Below are 19,819 nucleotides of genomic sequence, written 5' to 3' on the forward strand. Positions count from 1 at the left end.
GCACCCCCCTCAGATAGATAGGCCTTGAAAAACTGAACACAGACCAATCGAGAAAACAGGAAGAAGTTGTGTGGAACTAAAAAAAAAAAGCAAAATATACAAACTAAGTAGTCCATGCGCAAGATAGGCAACATCAAGGCGAGTGTGATCTCAGGAGCGCCGTGGTCCCGTGGTAGCGTGAGCAGCTGCGGTACGAGAGGTCCTTGCTTTAAGTCCTCCCTCGAGTGAAAAGTTTATTTTCTTTATTTTCGAAAATTTATGATCTGTCCGTTCGTTCACTGACGTCTCTGTTCACTGTAATAACTTCAGTGTCTGTGTTTTGCGACCGCACCGCAAAACCGTGCGATTAGTAGACGAAAGGACGTGCCTCTCCAATGGGAACCGAAAACATTTGATCGCAAGGTCATAGGTCAACGGATTCCTCCACAGGAAAACACGTCTGATATATTCTATACGACGCTGGTGACGGCATGTGCGTCACATGACAGGAATATGTTGTCGACCCACCTAACTTGTACACTTGGCGAATGGGTAAAAAGATTCTTCTACCTTGCCCAATTTAGGTTTTCTTGTGGATGTGATAATCACTCCCAAAAAAGTGATGAAAAAATAAGAGTTTGTCACATAAACTGCAACACAAGAATGCAACAGTTTCACAGTCGCACAGTTTTCCCTGTGCTCTGTCAAAACATGTGTTTTTAACGTTTTCAAATTTTTCCGTGTGTAGACCGTCAAATACTGCATATGTCCAAGTAAATCTGACCATGTCCTGGAATTTTGGAGAGCGAAGTTGATATATAAAAAATGAAATTTTTCACTCGAGGGAAGACTTGAACCAAGGACCTCCCTTTCGGTAGCTGCTAACGCTGACCACGGCGCTGCTGAGCTTACTTTATCCTTGATGTGCCTATTTTGCACATGGACTACTCACTTTGTATACTTTGCTAATTTTTTTCATAGTTACACACAACTTCTTCCTGTTTTGTCGATTGATCTGTGTTCAGTTTTTCAAGGCCTGTCCACTGTACCAGCTTACAACTAAATCTGAGGGGGGTGCGATGGGAAGGTTCCCTTGTTAGAAATACTTAAACCTAACTAACGTAAGGATATCACACACGTCGATGCCCGAGGCAGGATTCGAACCTGCGACCGTAGCAGCAGCGCGGTTCCGGAGTGAAGCGCCTAGAACCGCTCGGTCACAGTGGCCGGCCCGCTGCAGATGATGTACTGTTAGCGAGGGCACTAGCGTCGGTCGTCTGCTGCCATAGCCCCATTAACGGTAAATTTCACAGCACTCTTCTAACGGACACGTTAGTCGTACAATCCAAATTGATTTCTGCGGTTGTTTCACGCAGTGTCGCTTGTCTGTTAGCACAGACAACTCTACGCATACGCCGCCTCTCTCGACCGTTAAGTGTAAGCCGTCGGCCACTGTATTGCCCGTGGTGAGAAGCAGTGCCTGTAATTTGCTATTGTTGTCACACATTTGATACTGTGAATCTCGGGATACACAATTCCCTAACGATTTCCGAAATGGAATGTCCCATGCGTCTACCTTCAACTAGCATTCTGTTTACATACTAAGATGGTATCTGTTCTTTCGGACATGTGCGAATGCACAAGCAGTGCCCGAACTCTTACGGGAATCGGCAACGCGCCGCGAGTAATGAGTATAATGGGCAGGGGCACTACGAATGTAGTGCGGGACAATACGTTGAGAATGTGGGTTTCGCGGGAGGCGTGCCACAGATAAATCCCCGCAGTCGCCCTATCCTCTGTCTCCTCGGTGGCTCAGATGGATAGAGCGTCTGCCATGTAAGCAGGAGATCCCGGGTTCGAGTCCCGGTCGGGGCACACATTTTCATCTGTCCCCGTTGACGTATGTCAACGCCTGTAAGCAGATAAGGGCGTCCATTTCATTGTAATAGCATTCTGTTTTCAGAGTATGTTAATTCCCGCCTTGCGACCACAATCGTGTCGTAAATCTTTTCGCATGAATCTCCTGAGTACAAATGACGTCTCAGCCAATATACTGCCCCTTTATACCCTCTGTAAGCGATACTACCGCCATGAGTATACGCGCAAATCGCTATCCCGTGAGCGTGGTCACCTCAGTGCATAGTAATATGCTACGGCCCGAACGCACGACTCCCACAGCAACCACACAGAGACTAATCATAACACTCTCAAACTCATTAAGCAGTTATTTTTCTCCGGCTGCATTACGTGAACGGAATGAACACGAATGCTGGTGTCCTATTCACCCGTCAGCTTCAAGTGTAATCAGACACCAGAATTTATCAAAGGCACAAACGCTAATATGTAAGACAATATTAATAAGTATTCTCTGTCATGCACTTCACAGTGGTTTTCAGAGTATGGGTGGATATTCTGATTTAAATTTATAGCTATCAACCCACTTGTGTTACTTATTTTATACACGCACACTTGCGGGCACACACACACACACACACACACACACACACACACACACACACACACACACACACAGACAGACATACAACCACGCTCGGATGCACACACATTTGTAATAGCCGACTTAAAAAGTAAAATTCAAGTGTTTTACATTGGAAGATGATCCGTACTCCAAATAAAAATGAATGTAAATACGGCTGTATACTCGAAAGAAATTACGGCCGTTTGGGAAACAACCGAAGATCGAGAGAAGCATTTTGCTTACACAAGTCGTGGATGTTTCCGTGGTAACCGGGGGGAAGAAACAAATGCAGCCACAGCTTCCTGGTGTACTCGCCTCACCGATCTGTCTGCTTGAGTTCTATATTACGGTGAGTTCATGTCTTCTTCTGAAACTGAAAGTGACACTGAAAAGGAAGAATACTGATTATTTATTCGGAATTCGTTTCGCAGCTGCTGCGAAGGAGAGATGTCGTCGTCGTGTGTGGTGCTTATCTTGATGACTTTCGCGGAGGGACTGAATATGTACGGCGTGGAGCCACCTTATCCTTTAAGGTAAGTGCTCCCTCTGGTCAGCTCCAGAGATAAATGACGATTCTCTGTTTACTGATTCCACTGCGCTGACATAACGCACGTGTCTGTATGGACGTATAGTGTGTCTAATCGTCAAAGCAGCGAATAATTCGAAAGTATCCCCAATTTAAAGATATGGAAAGGCGGTTTCTTGCTAATAATAGTACGCAGACGGTCACGTAATTTTGTTATATAATTAATAATGTCAACTGTTGTATGAACAGAGAGCAAGCATTTTTAATGGGGTTGTAAACGTTTTTAACGTTATTTTAAATTTTATAAAGTGAAGCGTCTAGTAATTAAAAAAGAGTGTTCTATATTTAAACTGGTACTTGGCAAATTACTGTGAAACGCATGGCAGAGAACACACCCAATTCAATTGTGTAACAGAGTTCCATCCAACTCCATTCACTTACGGAACTCGGGAAGAAAGATTACTTAAATGCTTCTGTGTGTTCTGTATTTAGTCAGTCTTGTCTTCACAGTTGCGATGCTTTGGAGACGGCAGTACATTTGGGGATTTGTCACTTCATACTGGTTCTCGAAACAGTACGTAGGATTTCGTGGAATATCCCTTCAAGCCATTCTGCCAGTTCAGGTTTTAGAGCATATCGGAGATGATCTCCAGCGAGTGACAAAACCTATGACCATTCGTGCGGCTCCCCGCTGTGGAAGTTCAGTATTTCCTGTTAGTGCTATCTGATATTGGTCACCCACACTTCTGCAATTTTCTAGCAAGGTGACGCCACGACGTGGGGGTCTCAATTTGCATCAAACTTTGTACACCTTTAGTAGGCCGTTAAAACAAAATAACGTGCAAGTAGGTGCACTATCTGCCAATTCCGAGAAAATCGCAAGAGAAGTTATACGTGTCTATTATGTAACTGATGTATCTGTGCGTAGACGTCTGTCGTAAGAAGTCTTTGTGGTCAAGCGACTACAGTTAACGTTCTGCTAGAAGATCGTGGACGAGTCGATGGTTCGAATCCCGCCAATACTTATTATTTATTTTACATTTTTTTCATTCCTGGTCACATTATTTAATTTATACGATATTTGAGAGGCAATACAATGAAAAGAAACACCGCGAACATTTCCATGAAGTGTTACGTGACTCTTTACTATTTGTAATTAAATTTTGAAGGACGAGGGACAGACTTGAGAAGCCCAAGTCAAACCTCGATAAATAATAATTCGAACGACGTTATTCACAGCAAGAAATATAGCAAGTCACAAAGTGCCAGACCACAAGGATGATGTACAATTACTCGTTGAATGTGTTCTCGACATAAAACGTTGCAGGATGGCATTTGTCACACAGACACGGGGAACATAAATTGAAACTTCATGCAAATACACATGGTATTTTTTTTCATTACATTGCCTCTCATATGTGATATAATTCAAATAATACGACCAGTGATGAAAAAAAAAAATTGCTACGTTTGATCGGGAGTCAAACCGTCTCTTGATACTCCTAAGCGATCCGAATGTCGTGGCCTCCACTTCCAAGATAGATCGCATGGGTCCTTTTTAAGCAATCTCTATTCGAGACTGAGTGCATTTCCCCAATACTCTGCCACCAACTTTACCAACGAAGGGTCTTGTATAATCATTGCATACAATACCCTCACAAACTTTTACATCCAGGTGTGTGTATGAGTTGACTGATTCCAATTGTGACTCATTGATATTGCAGTCATAGGAAATTAATTTATACGTTTTGTGCAAGACACAGTTTTAAATTTCTGAACTTTTGGAAGGACTTACTATCAAGACCCGACTGGATATTTCTACCAATTTTGATATAGTGTTTGATCTTGGATAACTGCATCATCTACAAAAAGACTGATGTTACTACGAATATTGTCCAGTAGGTTATTGATATACAGTACAAACAGTAAGGGCCCCAGTGCACTTCACTGTGGTACGCTGCTCCTGCATCTGTCTACGTCTTTCAGTCCAAGATAAAACGCTACGTCCTCAGACCAGTTCGAATTTCGTTTGATACTCAGTACGGTCTCAGTTTCCTGAACGAGCGTCGATGTGATACTTAGTCAAATGCTTTTCGGAAGTCAAGACATATATACTACATCTACATGTACATCTACATTTATACTCCGCAAGCCACCCAACGGTGTGTGGCGGAGGGCACTTTACGTGCCACTGTCGTTATCTCCCTTTCTTGTTCCAGTCGCGTATGGTTCGCGGGAAGAACGACTGCCGGAAAGCTTCCGTGCGCGCTCGAATCTCTCTAATTTTACATTCGTGATCTCCTCGGGAGGTATAAGTAGGGGGAAGCAATATATTCGATACCTCATCCAGAAACGCACCCTCTCGAAACCTGAACAGCAAGCTACACCGCGATGCAGAGCGCCTCTCTTGCAGAGTCTGCCACTTGAGTTTGCTAAACATCTCCGTAACGCTATCACGCTTACCAGATAACCCTGTGACGAAACGCGCCGCTCTTCTTTGAATCTTCTCTATCTCCTCCGTCAACCCGATCTGGTACGGATCCCACACTGATGAGCAATACTCAAGTATAGGTCGAACTAGTGTTTTGTAAGCCACCTCCTTTGTTGATGGACTACATTTTCTAAGAAATCTCCCAATGAATCTCAACCTAGTAATTAATCTCAACCTGGTACCCGCCATACTTACAATTAATTTTATATGATCATTCCACTTCAAATCGTTCCGCACGCACACTCCCAGATATTTTACAGAAGTAACTGCTACCATTGTTTGTTCCGCTATCATATAATCATACAATAAAGGATCCTTCTTTCTATGTATTCGAAATACATTGCATTTGTCTATGTTAAGGGTCAATTACCACTCCCTGCACCAAGTGCCTATCCGCTGCAGATCTTCCTGCACTTCGCTACAATTTTCTAACGCTGCAACTTCTCTGTATACTGCAGCATCATCCGCGAAAAGCCGCATGGAACTTACGACACTATCTACTAGGTCATTTATATATATATTGTGGAAAGCAATGGTCCCATAACACTCCCCTGTGGCACGCCAGAGGTTACTTTAACGTCTGTAGATGTCTCTCCATTGAGAACAACATGCTGTGTTCTGTTTGCTAAAAACTCTTCAATCCAGCCACACAGCTGGTCTGATATTCCGTAAACTGAAAGTGGAGGAGTGAGAAGGGAAAGGGATGGGAAAGAACTGAAGATATCAGCTGCATCGCGACTTTATGCGGAATCAACGGTAACGAGTGAAAATGTCTGCTGCGCCGGGACTCGAACCCGGGATTTCGCAAATGCACGGCACGGGCCACCTCGGCAGACTCCCTCGTCAACTAACATTCCCACCCAGTGCCACCCGTCCGCAGTGTCCATCCATGTCCTCCACGCTCGCTATCTTTAGATTCCCGCTGGACATCGGACGGTATTATGCTTCGCACTGAAGGCTGTCGATTCATGGCCCATCGAAGCGAATCAGTTATACAGGGTGAAAAGTATTTAAACCGACAAACTCTGGGAGGTTGTAGGGGACATCAAAACAAATATTTTTCCCAGATTTCAATTTTTTTCCATAAAGAGTATTTAAACCGGTAAAGGAAGATTTATCTCGTCGCAAATTAATTAAACCAACAAACACTTTTCCATATTTTCATGACCAAGAGACAACACATTAACACAACCCAATTTCAATTACAGTAGATTTTCAAAAATGCCTCCATTGACACGTAAACAAAGGTTACACCGTCTGTCTGACACGGGCAAAAACCCCAGGAGTATCCTGAATTGTTCATGCTGCTGCTACTATCCGGGCAACCAGATCCTGTTCTGATTCAACAGGAGTTGCGTAAACAGGATTGCGCATCTAGCCCCGCACAAAAAAGTACAGAGGGGACATAGCTGGGGATCGAGCAGGCCATGGTACAGGACGACCTCTGCCGATCCACGTTTCTGGGAACCGTCGGTCCAGGAATCGACGCACACGACCGAAATGTGCCGGCGCCCCGTCATGTTGGAACCACATGCGTTGTCTTGTAGGAAGCGGGACGTCTTCCAGCAATTCTGGCAATGCTCTGGCGAGAAAATTGTAATAGTGCGTGCTATTTAATGGCCTAGGAAGCAGGTACGGCCCAATTAAACAGTCCCCAACAACACCGACCCACACATTCATCTACATCTACATCTACATCCATACTCCGCAAGCCACCTGATGGTGTGTGGCGGAGGGTACCTTGAGTACCTCTATCGGTTCTCCCATCTATTCCATTCTCGTATTGTTCGTGGAAAGAAGGATTGTCGGTATGCCTCTGTGTGGGCTCTAATCTCTCTGATTTTATCCTCATGGTCTCTTCGCGAGATATACGTAGGAGGGAGCAATATACTGCTTGACTCTTCGGTGAAGGTATGTTCTCGAAACTTTGACAAAAGCCCGTACCGAGCTACTGAGCGTCTCTCCTGCAGAGTCTTCCACTGGAGTTTATCTATCATCTCCGTAACGCTTTCGCGATTACTAAATGATCCTGTAACGAAGCGTGCTGCTCTCCGTTGGATCTTCTCTATATCTTCTATCAACCCTACCTGGTACGGATCCCACACTGCTGAGCAGTATTCAAGCAGTGGGCGAACAAGCGTACTGTAACCTACTTCCTTTGTTTTCGGATTGCATTTCCTTAGGATTCTTCCAATGAATCTCAGTCTGGCATCTGCTTTACCGACGATCAACATTATATGATCATTCCATTTTAAATCACTCCTAATGCGTACTCCCAGATAATTTATGGTATTAACTGCTTCCAGTTGCTGACCTGCTATTTTGTAGCTAAATGATAAAGGATCTATCTTTCTGTGTATTCGCAGCACATTACACTTGTCTACATTGAGATTCAATTGCCATTCCCTGCACCATGCGTCAATTCGCTGCAGATCCTCCTGCATTTCAGTACAATTTTCCATTGTTACAACCTCTCGATACACCACAGCATCATCCGCAAAAAGCCTCAGTGAACTTCCGATGTCATCCACAAGGTCATTTATGTATATTGTGAATAGCAACGGTCCTATGACACTCCCCTGCGGCACACCTGAAATCACTCTTACTTCGGAAGACTTCTCTCCATTGAGAATGACATGCTGCGTCCTGTTATCTAGGAACTCCTCAATCCAATCACACAATTGGTCTGATAATCCATATGCTCTTACTTTGTTCATTAAACGACTTTGGGGAACTGTATCAAACGCCTTGCGGAAGTCAAGAAACACGGCATCTACCTGTGAACCCGTGTCTATGGCCCTCTGAGTCTCGTGGACGAATAGCGCGAGCTGGGTTTCACACGATCGTCTTTTTCGAATCCCATGCTGATTCCTACATAGTAGATTTCTAGTCTCCAGAAAAGTCATTATACTCGAACACAATACGTGTTCCAAAATTCTACAACTGATTGACGTTAGAGATATAGGTCTATAGTTCTGCACATCTGCTCGACGTCCCTTCTTGAAAACGGGGATGACCTGTGCCCTTTTCCAATCCTTTGGAACGCTACGCTCTTCTAGAGACCTACAGTACATCGCTGCAAGAAGGGGGGCAAGTTCCTTCGCGTACTCTGTGTAAAATTGAACTGGTATCCCATCAGGTCCAGAGGCCTTTCCTCTTTTGAGCGATTTTAATTGTTTCTCTATCCCTCTGTCGTCTATTTCGATATCTACCATTTTGTCATTTGTGCAACAATCTAGAGAAGGAACTACAGTGCAATCTTCCTCTGTGAAACAACTTTGGAAAAAGACATTTAGTATTTCGGCCTTTAGTCTGTCATCCTCTGTTTCAGTACCATTTTGGTCACAGAGTGTCTGGACATTTTGTTTTGATCCACCTACCGCTTTGACATAAGACCAAAATTTCTTAGGATTTTCTGCCACGGATTAACGGAGAACTGCACTGCTTGCAGGATCCCGCTCCACATGCTGCAAGACAGCTTCCTCAAATTGCAGCGTTCTTACCGTGCGACGTCGTCCCTGCCCAGGTAATCTGCTAAATGACCCGGTCTCACGCAGACGTTGGTACACAGCAGCAAATGTCGTATGATGCCGGATACGGCGATTAGGATATTGTTGTTGATAAACCCGCTGTGCAGCTCGTCCGTTGTGGTGCGCTACGTAGTACGCACCAACCATATCAGTGTACTCACTCCAGGTGTATCGCTCCATTAGTAAACAGAGACAATGCACTACTTCACTGGTGGACAGCAGTTGCCTACAACTGAAGAGGCCTGCCGAACGGTTCTAAGCGCTTCAGTCTGGAACCGCGCGACCGCTACGGTCGCAGGTTCGAATCCTTCCTCTGGCATGGATGTGTGTGTTGTCCTTAGGTTAGTTAGGTTTAAGTAGTTCTAAGTGCTAGGGGAATGATGACCTCAGATGTTAAGTCCCATAGTGGTCAGAGCCATTTGAACCAGCCCAACTGAAGAGCGTAATACTCCCCCTAACAACTGAAGATCGTAATACGGCCTCTAACAACTGACGAGCATAATACGGCCTGCAACGGTTTAAATAATCCTCATTGGAAAAAATGACATTAGGGGAAAATATTTTTTTTTATGTCCCCTACAACCTCCCAGAGTTTGTCGGTTTAAATACTTTTCACACTGTATGAGTGCATTCACATAACATGACGTACATCATCTACATGATCACGTTGGCCCATGGATTTCGGAGCAATACTGTTCGAAGAAGAATCATAAAAGTGTGCTGAAATTGAGAGGAATCAGCAGTAGCTGGGTTATCACGGCAGTCTGCGTCGTCATTTCAAACCTTTCGGCTGTTTACTTGTATACACCGATGTCTAACAGGAAATGTGTTGTGCGTCGTTTGACTTCTGTCATGCGAAAACTCACTTCTTGCGCGCAGACATGTGTACCAGTGAGGGAGGATATGTTAGATATGCTTCTTTTATTGTCGAATTTTAGGAAAACGTTGTATCAACGATAGGAGTGATGTATTCTGTTCTCCCGTTTCCGAAGTGCCACGCTCTTGCGTGTGAATGGTTAAAATGGACCTTGTAATGGTACTTGAATTACGTAACCATTACGGCACCTCACCTCAACTTCTCGATACCAGCAATATTCTACTGTGTTTCTGTAAAATAGTTAACATATTTCTGTGACAACATTCAGATTTGATTTCATTAATGTAAAGGTACTTCGATACATCGATATGTATGTACTGCAATGATATTATTCTTATGTGTATTCTTTCTTTTGTCACTATGATCATTGACGTACTTGTAACTCTGATTTTTGGGGCGCGTAAGCGGTTATTAGAGAGTCAAGCTTTGGTCGTCATGTTAAAAAGACGCAAATTGTAGTCAGTTTATGAAATGTGAACTTTAACAGTGAGGAAGATATTTTCAAGTATGTTTTATATTGTGAAGTGATGTTTTGGAACGAGTTACGTGATATTGCAACAAAAGTAATAAAAAAGAAGTGTAACTTAAATTCGGAGTGCTGATTACTTTTTTACATCACCATTGTCCTAACTTGCAAAAGCTTAATCTTCAAGAATGGTTTATGAAACACATCTATAAAACTTTTGAATATCGCAGAATAACACCTAGGCCTCTTTGCACCCGAGCTTGGAATCATCACTACCTAGATTTTCGACGATTGAGCCATGAGTTCACAACGAGACCAGCGTGGGAAACACGAAAAAATGAGCGCCTAGTTTATCCATTATTTCAAGAAATGACTTTATTAACTGTGATCTAATGACACCTGCCACATAATATAACTTTGTTGTTGCCCTAAAATGCAATATTTAGCAGCGTGAGCAACACTACAATCCTAATTAATTTTTGACCTTTGTTTTGGTAGGGTTGTTAGTACCTCGAGGTGAGGCCTGAGAAGAAGACTGCAACTGACAGAATGCACGAAGAAACCGCCCTCATAGCTTCTAACGGTGGCACGACATGTATCGCTAGTAAAATTTTAGTCGTCTTGTATTGGACTGACATAAATTACACACCTTTCACATGTTGTTACGTCAGACACTCAAAGTTCACGATTCGAACGTCGCGAGATTTTCACGGTTTTTTCTTGGGCACAACACGACGATAGATTTTCGGCATCAAGAGAAATTCGCTATACTACTCGTCGACTTGACACAATGGTAGTATCTGTTGTGAGGTAATTTCTTGCTGGATATTTCTAACTGTGCTTGTATTGTGCGTCATTTGTGTCAGATTTTTGGAGATTACTATTTAATCTGTTCTGTGTATCGGAAAAAGTACTTGACTTTTGTGTTTCGGCGGTAATTATCAGACTCAGCAATCCTTTTCTCTGCGAAATACTGAACTGTTTACAGGTTAGAGTATTACATTCGATTCTGGTGGTGGCTGGCCGGTGTGGCCGAGCGGTTCTAGGCGCTTCAGTCTGGAACCGCGCGACCGTTACGGTCGCAGGTTCGAATCCTGCCTCGGGCATGGATGAGCGTGATGTCCTTAGATTAGTTAGGTTTAAGTAGTTCTAAGTTCTAGGGGACTGATGACCTCAGATGTTAAGTCCCATAGTTTCTCAGAGCCATTTGAACCATTTTTGATTCTGGTAGTATTATTGTAGATAGAGGAATTATGGATCGCGAAGTGCTTTTTCACTGTTGAGAAACTAGTATTCGTCTTCTTACATACGTCTACTTAGCGCATTACCTGCCCGTCGCGCCCAGCATTGACGTAAACACCGAAAGCAATGCAGTGGTTGTCGAGTAACAGTCATAATGGATCGTGTTATAACGCCTTGTGTTCTATACGCTGACGGGCGATGCCCTCGGGATTTGGCGATGAAGAGACGACAGTTAGAAAACTTTTGAAATTTTGAGCGGTGTGAGAGCTGCTCTCCAAATTCACTGGAAGGAGAGCTTTAATTTATTTCAGAATGGCCGGCTCATTCTAGTAACAGCACGAACAGTCAGCCATGTTTACATGCTAACATATTTTATCAGGTCAATATTTTTCTTTACATTTTAAATGAGGACCACGTCTATAAAGGACGTCTCATAATAAAAAGGGTAAATGTGCACAGTTGAAATCGCACGATACTAGAAGCAAAAAGACTCAATAAACGTGGGCTATGAAAAAGCATTAGCTATGACCACTTCTTTATGTTCGATACCGTGAAACAGATCTCTTCTACTGCAAGTTCACTACTTCCCATATTTTGAGAGGTATCCAGTAACGGGGCTTCAAAGTGCATACTTTAAGAGCTATGAAGACGTGTTCAGTAAAAGAGATCTGTTTCACAGTATACAAGATGAAGAGGTGTTCGTAGGTCTTAAGGTGTGCCTTTTAGAGCCCATGATTGCCGAGACTTTTTTGCTTCTAGGGTGGTGTACTTTCATGTATATGCGTTTGCGACACTAATTATGAGGGTGAATCAAATGCAAAACCTTAAATCTGTAATACAAATCGAAATTTCACGCCATTATCCTGTAAGTTGGTAAGCGTGCTACAACAGCGTGCAGGATGGCCTGTAGGTGGCAGCATAGTGCAGATGCACACATACCGTCGCAATAGCAGTATAAAGATGGCCGCCCCACTTGCGACTTGCACCGGGGAAGAACAGCGTTCTGTTGTTTGGTTTTTGCGTAGTGAAGGTGTGAAACCTATTGAAATTCATCGACGAATGAAGGTTCAGTACGGTGATGCATGTTTGTCACAGCAACAAGTCGACGAATGAAGTTCGCAATTGGTGTGACTTCAATGGAAGATGCTCCTCGCCCAGGTCAAGCACAACGAGTTTTGACTCAACAGAACATTGCGGCAGTTGAAGCCACAGTGAAGGACATTTCAGCATGTTTACAGATTAGTCATGGGTCAGCACATCACATTATGCATGATGTGCTCCAGTTTCACAAAGGAATTTATACACTTTGTAAGCGCTGGAGGACTTGCATTGAGCGTGGGGGAGATTATGTTGAAAAGTGATGCAGCTTTGTGCCACTTCTGCACAATAAATAATATTTAAAAAAAATATTTAAGGTTTTCATTTGACTCTCCCTCGTAGCTAATCCTTCTCACTGTGTTAAAATAGATGGGTAAACTGTACGTAAATTAGCTGCTAATCTCTTGTCTGGATATAAAGCACAGGCAACTAAAATGCTGCGCACTGTGATTATGCGGCACGACCATCACGCATTGAAGGCTCCTCTAGCTGGAACAAAAAGTCATGCACAATATGGCTACGTCGCAAGCGAAGTGAATGAGAAGATCTCCATCTCGTATGTGCGGCTGGAACCCGTTGCACTGTGGCCGGGTTGTTGACTTTACTATGCGCAGGTTACTGTCCGTCACTTCCATCCACTGTTCTTCCCACCCCCTCAAAAGAGAGATAATAGCATATGAGGGGAAGGCACACACGCACCTCGGCTAGTGCAACTGCTCATCCGTTTCCCTGAATAACCATTTTTCCTGGTGTCCAGCAGACGGACACGTCCTTTTGCAGAATCTGTAGACAAAGAAGGGACTACTGTACCTGCTGGGTACTCAAGGAGTAAGAACACGTAAGGAATTTAGCAGACGCAACGCATCTGATCGCAACATCGGCACACAAGTCTGCATCGACCTCAATGAATTCTGTAGGCAACCAGGTGGGGTCACAACTGGGCGGCCAGGGAAAACAACCGAACAGCAAGGGGTGTCCCCCATGTGTGAAGAGAGCTATAAAGGCTGTACCATACGAGGGTGAGTTAAATGAAAACCTTGTATATTTTTTCAAATATTATTTACTGTGCAGAAGTGGTACAAAGCTGTATCACTTTTCAACATAATCTCCCCCTCACGCTCAATGCAAGTCCTCCAGCGCTTACAAAGTGCATAAATTCCCTTAGAAAAAAATTCTTTTGGTAGTCCGCGCAACCACTCATGCACCGCGTGGCGTACCTCTTCATCAGAACGGAACTTCTTTCCTCCCATTGCGTCTTTTGAGTGGAAATCACTTGGAGCAAGATCTGGTGAGTATGGTGGATGAGGAAGACACTCAAAATGCTGGTCTGTGATTGTTGCAGCTGTTGTACGGGCAGCGTGGCGACTTGCATTGTCACGTTGCAAAAGGTCACCTGCTGACAGCTATCCACGTAACTCTGATTTGATTACAGGCCGCAGATGATTTTTTAGGAGATCTGATGCACTGGTGACAGTGGTCCCTCTAGGCATGTAATGCTCCAAAATGACGTCTTTTTCGTCCCAAAAGAGGGTCAGCATGACCTTCCCTTCTGATGGTTCTGTACGATCTTCTTTGTTTTTGGTGATGAGGAACGGCGCCATTCCTTGCTCGCTCTCTTCGTTTCCGGTTGGTGGAAGTGAACCCAGGTTTCGTCCCCAGCAACGATTCTTGCAAGGAAGCCATCACCTTCTCGTTCAAAGCCCCGAAGAAGTTCTTTACAAGCATCAACACGTCGTTCTCTCATTTCAGGAGTCAGCTGCCGTGGCACTCATCTTGCAGACACTTTGTGAAACTGGAGCACATCATGCATAATGTGATGTGCTGACCCATGACTAATCTGTAAACATGCTGAAATGTCCTTCACTATGGCTTCAACTGCTGTAATGTTCTGTGGAGTCACAACTCGTTGCGCCTGACCTGGACGAGGAGCATCTTCCACTCAATTCACACCAATTACGAACTTCCTACTCCATTCGTAGACTTGCTGCTGTGACTAACATGCATCACCGTACTGAACCTTCATTCGTCGATGAATTTCAATAGGTTTCACACCTTCATTACGCAAAAACCGAATAATAGAACACTGTTCTTTCCTGGTGCAAGTCGCAAGTGGGTCGGCCATCTTTATTCTGATACTGCGACGGTATGTGTGCATCTGCACTATGCTGCCACCTACAGGCCATTCTGCACGCTGTTTATAGCACGCTTACCATCTTACAGCATAACGGCGCGAAATTTCGATTTGTTATTACAAATGTAAGGTTTTCATTTGACTCACCCTCTTATATGATAAATATGGCGCTATTGCATCAGCATACTCTGAAAGGAATTGGTGTACAGTCTGAGCCGTAAGATGCGCTTTTATTATGTGATTTAAGTTGCTTCACTAATGTACGTTATCATGTTGGCATTTGTTGAGAGTGGGTCATGTCATGTCGCATTACTCACCAACACCTTGCCGGCTATTCGTAGTCCCATCGCCCTTCAACCACTTTCGGCTGACATAACCATGTGAACAGCAGACCATCCTCGACGTTGCCGAGACGCTCGTTCGCAAGCGGTAGGCCATACCAGACTGCTCTATGTCAAACTCGTTTCAAATGGTTCAAATGGCTCTGAGCACTATGGGACTCAACTGCTGAGGTCATTAGACCCATAGAACTTAGAACTAGTTAAACCTAACTAACCTAAGGACATCACAAACATCCATGCCCGAGGCAGGATTCGAACCTGCGACCGTTGCGGTCTTGCGGTTCCAGACTGCAGCGCCTTTAACCGCACGGCCACTTCGGCCGGCAACTCGTTTCATCATCATCATCAGCCAATTCAATCATTAAATGATGTGGCCTCTTCGACTCATGGATTCAGGTAGTCTTTCAGCAGTCTTCTCCATGTGGGACGGACTTGGGCAGTTCTCTGCCAGGTGTTACCAGCGATCTTCTTGATGTCTTTGTCCCATCTGTCTGGTGGTCTTCCTCTAGGCCTCCGGTGCTCTCTCGGACTCCACTCCAGTACTAGCTTCGTCCATCTGTCGTCTTTTCTTCCTGCGACGTGGCCAGCCCACTGCCATTTCAAGGAACCTACTGTCTCTAAAATGTCATTAACCTTCGTCACAGAACGGATGTCATCTGCCCTTTTCCTATCCTTTCTTGTATAGCCCAACATTGATCTCTCCATGGCTCTCTGTGCTGTTCTAAGTTTCCCTTTTGTAAATGAGTTCAGTGTCCATGTCTCGCAGCGATACGTCATCACAGCAAAATACATTGATCAAAGACTGCTTCCTTCAGATTTACTGGCATTTTTTATCTGAATACTGTTGAATTCTTCCCAAATGCTTACCAGCCAAGCTTGATGCGTCGATAGATCTCTGGCCTTATGTCTCCCTTCATATTTATAATCTGGCCAAGGTAGACATATTCACTGACCTCTTCTAGTAGACTGTCCTTGACTTTCACATCTCCAGGTGGGACACATTTGTTGGACATTACTTTTGTTCTGGAAAGGTTCATGTTCAAGCCAGTCAGCTGACATACCGATGCAAGATCTGTAACTAAGTTTTGGAGTTTTGCGAAGTCTTAGGCCAGTAAGGCAATATCATCAGCAAATCTCAAGTTGCTAAGCCTTCTTCCATTAATTCTAATTCCCTTACCTTCCCAGCTCAGCTTTGACATAGCCATTTCCAATACAGCTTACGTCAGGGTATTTTGCTGCTTGGCGCACGTGTAATCGCTGGACTGATTCCCCATTTACCTCTGCTCCGTTTTCGTGCTTTCCTCGTCACATCACATGCTCAGCAGCATTCAGTCTCGCTATGCTAACGTATAATAACATGAAACGGTACCTTAACGTGTAATAGCAGGGAACTTGTATCACTGCGGAAGTTATAAATTTTGTAATAAGGACAGTCAAAGGCCTTGCTGCAGTGGTAACTCCGGTTCCCGTCAGATCACAGAAGTGCTGTCAACTTGGCTGGATCCTGGATGGGTCGCAGTCCGAGTCTGCGGAGTGTTGCTGGCAAGTGGGATGAACTAAGCCCTTGTGAGGGCAATTGAGGAGTTACTTGACTGAGACGTAGCGACATCAGTCACGAAAACTGATAACGGTCGGGAGAGCGGTGTGCTGACCACATGCCCCTCCGGCGACGCCTAACGCCTGAGGACACCACTATGGCCGATCGGTACTGTTGGGCCTTCATGTCCTGTTCGGACGGTGTTTGTTAGAAGAATCAAAGACCGCTGGATATCTCTTTCGTCAGTGTGGTTCTGCAACGCTCGGACCTAATGGAACTAGAGGTTGTCTCAGCGAGGGGGGATAAAACGTTTCATGTGGTGTTTACACCAACAACATGCTCCTAGATGTGATACTGAAGGCACGGCCTGTCTGTCACGAACTGGGCTCAGAATACACATTGTACGAGGTGAAGTACTGCGTGCCACACTGGATACGTATTCGAATGGCGCAAAAAAGGTTTTTGCAGCTAATTTTGACTAACTTTGATGTCCATAAATCACTTTATGCGAATGCCATTGCAGGCGTTGGACACAGTGGCATAGCCACTCGCAGTCGTTGTCCAACTGTCACTGCGTGTCACTTCTGTTGATCTCAGAATCAACAGCAAGTTAAAATACACTACTGGCCATTAAAATTGCTACACCACGAAGATGACGTGCTACTGACGCGAAAATTAACCGACAGGAAGAAGATCCTGTGATGTGCAAATGATTAGCTTTTCAAAGCATTCACACAAGTTTGGCGCCGGTGGCGACACCTACAACGTGCTGACATGAGGAAAGTTCCCAACCGATTTCTCATACACAAACAGCAGTTGGCCGGCGTTGCATGGTGCAACGTTGTTGTGGTGCCTCATGTAAGGAGGAGAAATGCATACCATCACGTTTCCGACTTTGATAAAGGTCGGATTGTAGCCTATCGCGATTGCGGTTTATCGTATCGCAACATTGCTGATCGCGTTGGTCGAGATCAAAAATGGTTGAAATGGCTCTGAGCACTATGCGACTTAACTTCTGAGGTCATCAGTCGCCTAGAACTTAGAACTACTTAAACCTAACTAACCTAAGGACATCACACACATCCATGCCCGAGGCAGGATGCGAACCTGCAACCGTAGCGGTCGCTCGGCTCCAGACTGTAGCGCCTAAAACCGCACGGGCACTGCAGCTGGCTTCGTCGAGCTCCAATGACTGTCAGCAGAATATGGAATCGGTGGGTTCAGGAGGTAATACGGAACGCCGGGTTGGATCCCAACGGCCTCGTATCACTGGGAGTCAAGATGACAGGCATCTTATCTACATGGCTGTAACGGATCGTGCAGCCACGTCTCGATACCTGAGTCAACAGATGGGGACGTTTGCAAGACAACAACCATCTGCACGAACAGTTCGACGACATTTGCAGCAGCAGAGACTATCAGCTCGGAGACCACGGCTGCGGTTACCCTTGACGCTGCATCACAGACAGGAGCGGCTGCTATGGTGTACTCAACGACGAACCTGGGTGCACGAATGGCAAACCGTCATTTTTTCAGATGAATCCAGGTTCTGTTTACAGCATCATGATGGTCGCATCCGTGTTTGGCGACATCGCAGTGAACGCAGATTGGAAGCGTGTATTCGTCATCGCCATACTGGCGTATCATCCGGCGTGAAGGTATGGGTTGCCATTGGTTACACGTCTCGGTCACCTCTTGTTCGCATTGACGGTACTTTCAACAGTGGACGTTACATTTCAGATGTGTTACGACCCCTGGCTCTACCCTTCATTCGATCCCTGCGAAACCCTACATTTCAGCAGGATAATGCACGACTACATGTTGCAGGTCCTGTACGGGCCTTTCTGGACGCAGAAAATGTTCGACTGCTGCCCTGGCCAGCACATTCTCCAGATCTCTCACCAACTGAAAACGTCCGGTCAATGGTGGCCGAGCAACAGGCTCGTCACAATACGCCAGTCACTACTCTTTATGAACTGTGGTGTCGTGTTGAAGCTGCATGGGCAGCTGTACGTGTACACGCCATGCAAGCTCTGTTTGACTCAATGTCCAGGCGTGTTAAGGCCGTTATTACGGCCAGAGGTGGTTGTTCTGGGTACTGATTTCTCAGGGTCTGTGCACCCAAATTGCGTGAAAATGTAATCACATGTCAGTTCTAGTCTAATATATTTGTCCAATGAATACCCGTTTATCATCTGCATTTCTTCGTGGTGTAACAATTTTAATGGCCAGCTCAGACGTCTTAGCATGTGACTTACAGCTGTTTCTTGCGTGAACCATTTAAGAGTGAGGCCAGTTAAGCCAGCGATTTGTGCTAATTCTGATTACGCGCTACACGTGAAACTGAGTGGCAAAGTGAGCCTCAAAACTGATAACAAGAACCCAGTCACGAGTAGCCCATACAGCGCCGTACCTCTGCCTGTCATATTGCAGTTTTCTAGTGGAGTGGTGAGTCATTACTCTTCTGACTGGTTCTATGCGGCCCACCACGAATTCCTCTCTTGGCCCAGCCTCTTCATCTGCTGCAGCCAACGTCCTCAGCTATTTGTTGAATACTTCGCAATATCTGTCTTCGTATAGAGTTTCTACTCACTTCAATTTCCTTTTGTACCGTGGACGTTATTCTCTGATGTCTTAACACAAAACCTACCATCCGTTCCTTCTTGTCGGTGTTTCCCACATATTCCATTTCTCGACGTTTCTTCTGAGAATCTCCTCATTCCTTACCTTACCAGTCCAGCTAATTTTTAACATTCTTCCATAGCGTCACACATCATACCCTTTGATTCTCTTCTCTCGCGAGTTCTCCCCAGTCCACGATTACCTATCAAAGAATGCTGTTTTCCAAAAGTACAATTTCAGAAATTTCTTCCACAAATTACGACCGGTTTTTATACTGACAGACTTCAGTTGGTCAGGACTGCACTTTTTGGCTGCGCTGATCTCCTTTTATTCCTCCTTTCTTGATCTATCATGTGTTATTTTGTTCCCAAGATAACAGAATTCCTTATAATGGTCAACTTCATGATCCCCAATATTGCTGTTAAGTCTTTTGCTAATGTAGTTTCTGCTGCAACTCATTACTTCCATTTTTCTTTCTTTTGCTTTTGATCGGCATTCTG

General features: G+C 44.7%; 1 protein-coding gene and 1 non-coding gene across 3 annotated transcripts in view; one reads left to right on the forward strand and one right to left on the reverse strand.

The window, feature by feature from the left end:
* The window catches only part of LOC126425019 (uncharacterized), a 334,609-nt gene that overhangs the window by 51,885 nt on the left and 262,905 nt on the right, over positions 1 to 19,819 (reverse strand). The window lies entirely within an intron of this gene.
* On the forward strand, positions 1,781 to 1,854 carry Trnat-ugu (transfer RNA threonine (anticodon UGU)). The gene has a single exon. It is a non-coding gene; the product is annotated as a tRNA-Thr (tRNA).

Source organism: Schistocerca serialis, chromosome 10, assembly GCF_023864345.2.
Source record: "Schistocerca serialis cubense isolate TAMUIC-IGC-003099 chromosome 10, iqSchSeri2.2, whole genome shotgun sequence".
In the NCBI taxonomy this organism is placed as follows: Eukaryota; Metazoa; Arthropoda; class Insecta; order Orthoptera; family Acrididae; genus Schistocerca; species Schistocerca serialis.